We start from the raw sequence: 10,454 nt of genomic DNA, 5'->3' as shown, positions 1-10,454 counted from the left end.
GCCAAGCCCACTGCGCGCCTTTCCAGGCTCCTCCACGTGCACTTCCGGTACTCTCGCACACACTTCCGGTCCCCCCTCCGCACGCCTTTCTATGGCTTTCCAGGCACCACAGTGCTTCCCCTCTCGCCAGCACGGCCTGCACTGGTACCACCTGCCTTCAGGTCTGCATTTGCCTGATGCCAGCGTGTCAGTCCTCACCTTCCCTCCATGGCCTGCCTGCCTGCCTGCCTGACAAAAGGTCTTCTGGTTTCTACTTTCACTATGGAAAGGACAGTGCTTCACAGACTTCTAAATACGCTACCTAGTGTGAAGACAAGAGTACGGTTCCCATGACCAGTGCCGTTTAACGTTAAGGTGACCCAGGTAGGGCAATGCTGACTCGGCCAATGTGTCAGGCAGAACCGGATGGAATACATTATGAGGCAGTAACGCGCATTAAGTATTTTTCCAAGTTTGGGCACCGCGAACCAAGAACTGAGTAAAACACACACAAGTAATGAGAAAAGCATAGGTTTTCTGAAGTGAAGTAAGAGTTAAGTGGGAATACAATCCATGGGGAGGTGGGGGGGAGTACCTGAGCAAGAGAGTTGTAAGACCCGAAGGAATGGTGTCCCAGACAATTTAAGACTGGTTTGGGTTGAACCAAACAAGCTTTTATTTCAATAAATCTATGCTGTTCTCATACTCATGTTCTTTTTGCTCAATTTTTTGTTCACGACATTGAAAATCGGTGATCACACCTGAGATTATCGCCCAATAACAGATTGTAGGGAATATGACAACTCCCTTAGTCATATGCTCCTGTTCACCACTTCTAGCAAAATCTAGACCACAAAAAACAACTGTATTGTGATGATTCTTTCTGATTCTGATAGTTTCTTAGCTATGACCTGTCATGTTTGAAAAATTCCACTCAATTTTTAAACATCCATTATTTGTCAAGTACTTTTACTAAGCATAAGAAATGCCAAAACTAGGGACTGGGAGCATGGCTTAGTGGTAGAGTGCTTGCCTAGCATGCACAAAGCCCTGGGTTCAAGTCTTGAGTACCCGCATACATAGAAAAAGCCAGAAGTGGTGCTGTGGATCAAGTGGTAGAGCACTACCTTGAGAAAGCAAAAGGACAGTGCTCAGGACCTGAGTTCAAACCTCAGAACTGACCAAAAGAAAAGAAAAAAGAAAGAAAGAAAAGAAATGCTAAAACTATTTCCTTGATGTGCTGCTGACTTCCCTGGAACACACAGGCCCTAAAGCACCCTCAGCATTTCCCCTGGCTCCTGGAAAACACCTGGGGAATTACAGCCACATTGCCCCACAAGCAAAGGCCACACTGGTATGGGGTGTCTCAATGGCACATTTCAAAGGTGCCTCAGAGGTCAAGTTCTTGCTAACATTTCCAACACAGCCACCATCAGAATATGAGTCCAACAGAACATGAGCAGCTACAATTCCATTTTAGGCTCTTAAAAAGGAAGTGATTTAGTGGGTTAGAGTGCTTGCCTAGCTTGCATGAAGGCCTAGGTTTGATTCCTCAGCACCACATAAACAGAAAAGGCTAGAAGTGACACTGTGGCTTAAGTGGTAGAGTGCCAACCTTGAGTAAAAGAAGCTCATGGATAGTGCCCAGGCCCTGAGTTGGAGCCTAAGGACTAGAAGAAAAAAGAAAAGAAAAAAAGGAAGTAAGCCTCTGTAGCCATGCCCGAGTATGCCTTGCCCTTGGAGGAAAATATATTCAACTTCAAAAGCAAATCATTACTCAGTTACACATTTTTAAAGTATCTTTTAAAATAAGAAAGATAGATACAGGCCATGGAAGGAGGTGCTTCTTTGCAGTTTTAGGCTTTTTTGTATTTAATTCTACTATAAAAATGTTTTAAATAAAATCTCTCACTTTTCTTGTGCCATAATAATTGTAGAGATAAGACAAATCTGACTTCTTTTAAAAAATACAGATTATAAAGAACAAACTTTAACACAAGGATACAGCTTATTATTACAGAGAGTCATAAACACTCAGACTTCTTGCTTACTTTTATTAACTGAGCTAGAAGATGAAAATTCTAAACTGTTTAAAATGACCGCTCATGCCAGCATTTTTGCTACCAGCAAAATAACACTTCCAGTCTTAGGAGAGTTATCTAACCATGATAACATTTCTTTTGGTAGAGAGTTTAGGTAAATGTTAAAAAGGTAAAATCATGATAGTATAAAATAATGTGTCCCAGAACCAGGAATGTCATGTGAGAAGCTGGTCTCTTACCTTCAAAGAACTGCTGCAGGGCTTCATTTTCTCCTACCACATCCATGGTGCTGCGTCCCAGTAATATGTGTTCTTAAAGCAAGGATTATCAGACCTCAGGAAGTAAGTGCTGTCCTCTAAACTCAAAGCCTATGAATGCTCTTGAAAAATCGTTATCATCTTGGTACTGAAGTGGAATGTATCTGCAGCCATCTACGTGCCTCCAGGTAGATGGTTAAGTTCTCAAATGTGACTATAAAACCAAAAGGATATGCAACCCTATAAAAAAAATTCACGAAGAGGGAAGTGGTAGCAGATCCACCTGTCTTAATATGGGGAACTGTTTCTACTTTGCCTTTTGTCTTTGTTTTAAGGACCTTTGTCCTTAGTGACACATGTAATTACACAAATGGGTAATAAATGTATAGTCTTATCTCTTATTTGTCCTTTACACCAATCTATTTCAATCTCTACTTTTATCAGCTAGATCCATTTAGTCACCATCAAGAAAAAATAGTTATTTTCTTCTTTAACCTAAAAATAGGGACAAATCAATATCACTTTCTTAGATTAAAAAAAAAACAGGCAATGAAAAGTTAGGACTTGTCCATTATTTTCAAATTTATAGTGAAAGCTTACCTTCCTCAATACATATCTCTTCTACCTTCTCTAGGGTTTCTTTTCTTTTGCCAGTCCTGGGCCTTGAACTCAGGGCCTGGGTACTGTCCTTGGGCTTTCTCAAGGCTAGAGCTCTACCACTTGAGCCACAGCACCATTCTGGCTTTTTCAATGTGTGTGGTACTGAGGAATTGCACCCGGGGCCTTCTTGCATGCTAGGCAAGCATTGTACCACTAGGCTAAACTCCTGGCCCTAGAGTTTATTTTCTTTAGAAGTGTAACCATGCATGAAAAGTCTCTCTTATTAGCAACAAAGACTTCATTATCAATTTACTAATTCTTACAATTGAGCATATGGCTCATCAGTTGTTTTCACTTCAAAATATGAAGCTAGACCCAAATAAATGGGCTTTCACCTTTTATCTATAATTTATTGAGTAAATCTAAGGATACAACTAGAACATTAAATGATTCTTCTAGTCACTTCTTTTCTCTTTTTTCCCCAATCTTTTATTTTGAAAAAAATGTGAACCTACAAAAACTCAAATATTATGAAATACCTATAAATTCTTCTTTTAATCATTATTTTCTTAATACTCTTGCTCTTTTATTCCTCTTAAAAGAATCAATTCTTTTTGCTGAGCCACTTGAAAATAAATTGCTGATTGTATGTTACCTTAAATAATTCAGTATATATCCCACAGCCACAGGTCATTCTACTCATTGTTATGCCAAATAAATCCAGTATTAATACTACTATCTCATATATACTTTCCACCATTCCTGAAAATATCTCTTTTTTGACTTCTAATCAAAGACCCAATGAATGCCCATAAGCTGCTTTTGAAAATATGAGATGTACTGTGTCACTTTAGTTACTAGGACGTTCGTAACTTAAGACTTAAAAAAAAAAGTCTAGACCCATTTTCATATAGAATAACTCTTCCTGCAATTTCCTATTGTTTTAATATTAAAATTAGCACATTAAGAGTGGTACACAAAAACCATGTAATATGCTTCCAAACATGTATTTAAATTTTTTTCATAAATACACTGGTCTTTGATGATGACCAAACTAATTTTAGTTGGGTGGGGGAGGCTTCCAAACCCCTTTTGATGGCCTTATACACCCCAGATCCATTAAGACATGTCATCGAGTTGTTTAATGGAATGAATTTTCTATTTGTTTCAGTTCAACTTGCATGAAGCTGTCCCCTAGCTACAGGAAATAAAAAATAGATGAGAAAATAATGGTTCTTGCAAAAATAAGCTCAGATCCAGGTATAAGGAAAAACACAAATAACTATCTCAAGGCAGACAGATAAGACCTGGGGAAAATATCCCAAGAGAACACAGGAAGGTAAGATTAATTTGATCTGGGAGGATCTGGCAAAGTGCCACAAAGAGCTAAATGGGTTGTCTTTGAAAGTATGAGCAACTGTTTGGAAGGGAGTGAGCACAGGTAAGGAGAGTATGCTTAATCCAGTGAAACAGAAGATAGGAAAATGGCTGAAGGAGAAAGTGTAAACACTAATGTAATTTGATTCCATGAATATTCATTCTAAGTATATCTACTGATAGTTTCTGTTTGGGTGGGTGCAGGCATGGTACAATAACAAGCATTATTAGGCTATGTTGCTGGTACTAGTTTGACCAGTTTAGAAGCTGTTGGAAGAATCTAGGTAGGCAATTGCCAAGTCTAAAATAATACAATGTATAATCAAGAATTGGCTACGGGGACAGGAGTTTAGCCTAGTGATAAGAGTGCTTACCTTAGCATGATGAAGACCTGGGCTTGATTCCTCAGTACCACATACATAGAAAAGCTAGAAGTGGCACTGTGGCTCAAGAAGTAGAGTGCTGGCCTTGAGGAAAGCCCAAGGACCGTGCTCAGGCCCTGAGTTCAATCCCCTGGACTAGCAAAACCAAAACAAAATGAAACAAACAAAAAAACCTGCCTACTAATTGTAGATGGAGTACAAGGACAAAGATAAGTTTTTGAAGGATTACTCCTTTAGATAAAATAGCAATAAGCCTGAAACCTTTAGCTTCTAGCTAAATGGTTCTATCAAATGAGCTAAGAAGCTAGTTAGAATTGGAGTTTCAACTCACGCTGTTGGAGCCAAGAAGTGAACCATGCAAATTAATAACAGATGGATGAGCCTAGATGTGGGTGTCAAGGAGACAACTGAGATAAGGGGGTATAACACAAACTAAAGAGCATAGGCCCAATTAATAAGTGTCTTAACCAATCTCATTCAACCGTTCTCATGTAAGAATTTAGGCTCTGGACCAGGAGCAGAGTCTAGGAGTAAAGTGCTCAGCTAGCATGCATAAAGCCCTGGGTTCGATTCTTTGGTACCATATACACAGAAAAAGCCAGAAGTGGCACTGTGGCTAAAATGGGTAGAGAACTAGCCTTGAGAAAATCCAAGGACAAGCCCGGAGTTCAAGCCCCAGGACTGGCAACAACAACAACAAAAAATTCAGGCTCTGTGTTGCCCCAAAAGAAGGACAGTTTTAAGAGAGGCTTGGAATGCAAACTATTTCAATCTCTTCCTTTATAAAAGTTGAAAACTGATTTGTTTTAAAACAAAAGGAAATTCAGAAAATTAAACCAAAACGGCGAGCAGAACCAATAGCACACATGTGAAAACTTAGCTGGGCCTGCAGCTCTTCAGAATGCTGCTCTGGGGAAGACACATACCTGTAGTTGTATTTGGAGTCCCAAGAAAGCAAGGGGGATTTTAACAGAAGTTGATAGGATTGGAAAATATGCCTGAGTTGGTGTGTCCAGAGCAATCATCTGAGGATACAAAATGTGATCAACAGGGTTTAAGTGGAACTTCTCCCTCTCCATGAACAACAAATGCTGCCAATAATTCCTTGACTGTGCTGTTCAAATCTTTCTTAGTCTCTTTGTATCTTCATTATGCACACCTTCAGTGGGAATGCAATCTTTTGAATGGTAATGTAATATAGCTGTGGTTGGGTTTGTTTTGGGATTGACATTTCCTAGAGAACTCTGATAAGTAGGTAAAAGTTGAGCAGCTGTTAAATCTGTGGCAGTGGTTAAAGTTCTGACGGTGGTGACAGGAGCCTCACCTTCCAATCAGACAGACCCTGAGATGTATAGCTGTGGAGTCCAGCACTCATAAAACAAGTCTTTCCTCTTGAAGCAGATGGTGTCCTATCTTCTCTATTATGGCACGTTTATTTCCCTCCTTTCTTTTTACTGTTCATGACTTGTTGTGTAAAGCTGACTTTATAGTTATTTCTCTATTAACCACCACCATTGTGAAACTATGATCAAAATTTTGTTTTTTCTTCTTAAATGTGGTGGGAAGCAATGGAAAGAGTCTAAGAAAGTTAGGTGACATTGTGCAACTATGTGACAAGGATAGATGAGTTGTTGCAGGAATCCCAGGGGAAAGTCACAATGGCTGGCACCGTCGTAGTAATGGTGGAAAAGGGTTACTTCAGATGTTCTGAGTCGATGGAATTTGTTAATGCCTAAGATTGGGAGTGGTGATGAAATGGAGGATCCAAAAATAACCCTTAAATTCTGCTTAAGCAAATGGTTGAGAATTCAACTATGTTAGGTTGTGATGCCCAACAGAACTGAAGAGAGGCTGAGAAGGCAAACAGAAAATTCTGGATTCAGGTATGGAATTATATCAATGTTGGGAGGTTTTTATAGTTTTAAAGCTAGATGGCATGATCTAAAGGAAAGTTAGATCTCCAGGAACATTCTGGAGGTTTTAGTATTTCAAGGCTAAGAGCCAGCAAGTGAAAGTACAAACTTGCACAGAAAACTCTATCTCCCTAGTGATGTCTTACAAAGATTTACCTGCCTACCTCTCCAACTTCCTCCAACCATTCTTCCTACCACCTGTACTATAAGTCTTTTTAAAATATGAATATGCCAAGGGAGTACACAGGAGGCATAGATAGGCATTGCAGTTTGAGGCTGGCCTTGGGCAAAAAGCAGGATACTTCACCTGAAAAATAGCTAAAGCAGAAAAAATTGAGGGTGGCCGGAAGTTTGGCCTAGTGGTAGAGTGCTTGCCTAGCATGCACGACGACCCAGGTTCGATTCCTCGGAACCACATACATAGAAAAAAGCCGGAAGTGGTGCTGAGGCTCAAGTGGTAGAGCTCTAGCCTTGAGAAAGTCCAAGGACAGTGCTTAGGCCCTGAGCTCAAGTCCAGGACTGGCAAAAAAAAAAAAAAAAAAAAAAAAAAATTGAGGGTAAAGCTAAAGCTCAAGTGGCAGAGCATCTACCTAGCAAGCATACCTGGGTTCAAACCCAGGTATTTTTTGTCTTATAAGAAATTCAGTTTTTGATATATTGAATTTATTTGTATTTGGTTATTTGAAATTTGATAGGGAAGGGGGGAAAACCAAGATGGGTGGGGGGTGTGGGGGGGGAAGGGAAATGGGTACCAAGACATGTGAAAGGGTATCAATGTATGTGAATTAATGCACCTACTATCTGGCAAATATCATGTAACCCTTTTACTAATTACAATAAAAAATGCAAAAAAAATTCAGTTTTTATACCTATTATATCCATTATTGTTTTCTTCATGAATCTAATTTGCAGCATTGTGCAATAACTCTTCTTAATAATGCTTTTGTGGGTAAATATGCAAGCACACATGTGCGCCAATCCTAGTGCTTAAATGCAGGGCCTGGGTGCTGTCCCCAATCTTTGATGCTCCAAGCTAGCACTCTGCCACTTGAGCCACATCTCCACTTTTAGCTCTTTTGCGGGGAGAGGAAAGTAGGAGTGGTTGCATTTAATTAGAGGTAATAGTCTCAAACTTCGCTGACTTGGCTGGCTTCAAACCATGATCCTCAGATCTCAGTCTCCTGAATAGGTAGGATTACAGGCATGAGCCACCAACACCCAACTATGAGTCTAACAATGTGGCATACTAGTTTTCTTCTGATAGTTCCTACCTTTTTTCTACTCTTGATTTTGACCTTTCCATATAACCTTGTTTTGTAGATAAACACCAAATTTTAACCCAATCCAAATATATTTTTTCAAAGCAAACTAGCAAATGCTCTTTTTATTTCTGTAACCTTGTTCCTCTACTTGGTCATTCATTTTCATTTTTTAATTATTATTATGTCCTCATATTAGAACTACTATTTATTTAGACCTAAAATTCTAGGTTCAAAGTTCTTTTCATGGCCCATTTCAGATCCTGAGCTGGGTATGATAGTTTTTACTGTACCATCCAGAAAGGTCCTTTTTGTTGTGGGTCCCCATCTAATCTGGTGACAGACTTCTACAGTTATGATTAATCAAACATGAACAAGTCTGAAAAAAAATTCAACTTTAGAAAACTGGTTCTTTCACACATTGATGCTGTGACTATAAACTGGCTCAAATTTTCTGGAGTATCATCCAGCCAATACCTTGACCTATATTTTGCTTTCAGCCATGTATAAGAAGAAGATAAACCAATAACATTTAAAGAAGTACATATACATATATATAAGAAAATTACCACTGTGATAGGAAAACTGAAAACAATCTAGTCTCCTTTATAATTTAATAGTCTATAATCAACAGTGATTAAGATAACAGGAAAAAATACTTCAAACAAACAGCAAGGTCTTTTTATTTCAGAAATATGCATATATAGGTAGGAAACATCTGAAAGTTGAAAAAGTTAAGATACTACTGAGTTTGTCTACATATCAAAAAGACACTTGTCTGTTGAAATAGAAAACTGTACTGCATTTTTTTTCCCTGTACTGGGGATTGAACTCAGGAACTCATATCTGCAAAGCAGATGCTCTACTACTTGAGTCATACTTCTAGGACCTTTCTGCCTTATTTCTAAGGTAGGGTTTTGATTAATGGATCCTGTGCTGCGGGAAATGACAGGTGGGCATCACAATGCCCAGTAATTGTGCTTCCCCATGTAGCTGGGATAATAGATCCATGCTACCATATCTAGCCATTGGTTGAGATGTATTCTCACAAACTTCTATGCCCAGGCTGGCCTGGCTCTTTAACAGCTCTCTATTTTGGCCTCCCAAGTAGTTAGGATTATTGGCTTGAGCCGTCCCATCCAGCTGTTAATTGTATTACATTCCATAAAGATAAACGATTTTATAGCACAGTGTTAGACACATACAAATTCGTACTGCTTTTGTTTTAAATGTTGTTGCTTTAAAAAACTAAAGAAACATATCACATTATTAGAGGTGTTTGTAAACTCCATCTACGGAGAGTCAATGTGCAGCATGTAGCTGAGTTTTACCCCATTTGCTGTCCTGCAATTGGAATTACATAAGCATACCCCTTAAAGATGGACATAGGGATTTTCCCCATAATATCCTGTTAAGTGTATTTCCACTGTTAAGTGGAAAGAAGTCTGAGAACCAAGAACCATTATCCAAAACTATTTACAGTAGCTTTCTCTAAATGGTCATTTCTTTCTTCCTTTCACTGTTCTAAACTTACCATAATTCTATTTTGAACCGCTCTCCCTTTATAATTTGAGTTTTTCCCACATAGATCAGTTTTATAGTAAATAGGTATAGTAAGTCAGTGTGCCAGTCATTCAAATCACAGCTCTATAAGCCTCCTTAAGCACACAAACTAATTTATTTAGTACTGGGGTTTGAACTTAAGAGCTTCACAATTGCTAGGTTTTACTGCCTGAGCCATATCTCTAGCCTTATTTCTCTGGTTATTATTTTTGTCTGAGTGGATTAAAACTGTGATTCTCCACAGGTGGAGTAACTACACACCACTACAGCTTTCTGTTGAAATGGGGTGTTGTGGGTCGTTTTGTCTGAGCTGGTGTGAACCAAACATCCTCCCAATCTTGGCCTCTCAAGAGGCTGAGATCATAGAGCATGAGTAGATATTGGCTGAGATGGATCTCCTGAGCATTTTGCTTTGGCTTCAAATCACTATCCAATTCCAGTGTCACCTATCCCAATCTCTGCCTTCCAAGTCTGGGATTACAGGTGTAAGCCACCAGTGGCTGGCTGGAACTTATCATTTATTTATTTACTTATTTATTCTTGGCTAGTAGCAGGGAAGAATTCCTACCCTAGCTCAGCTTTCTTGCTCATGGCCAGCATTTTACCACTTGAACCACACATCTAGTATGAAATTTTGGTGGTTAATTGGTAATGGAGTATCTCAAGACTTTTCTGCCCAGGCTAGATTCAAACAGTAACCCTCTAGGTCTCAGCCTCTTGAGTACCTAGGATTACAGGTATATGAGGGCACCAGCTCAGCTCATTTATCTTAAAGTATCTTCAATTCCATGGGAATTCCCAAGATCTATAAAGTATAATCTTATATCAAGATGCACATGACTGCATTTCTGAGATAAAATGTGACTGGTATTAAACAAACCACCATAATTAAGTAAGTCTTTGAATTACAGAAAGCAGAACAATAAAGATGGTAACTTTTTACCTTCTTAGTATACAATCTTTTCTAAAGCCCAATATATAAAAAAAGAGATAGAAATGAATCCTACTTACTCAAATCCTCTTTCTTGACTTTCACAGGTTATTATGCAATGTGAAAACTACTGTTTAATATATTCTGCTG

This window comes from Megascapheus bottae, chromosome 2 (assembly GCF_031878675.1).
Source record: "Megascapheus bottae isolate mThoBot1 chromosome 2, mThoBot2.hap1, whole genome shotgun sequence".
In the NCBI taxonomy this organism is placed as follows: domain Eukaryota; kingdom Metazoa; phylum Chordata; class Mammalia; order Rodentia; family Geomyidae; genus Megascapheus; species Megascapheus bottae.
Note: the sequence above shows the minus strand (reverse complement) of the source record.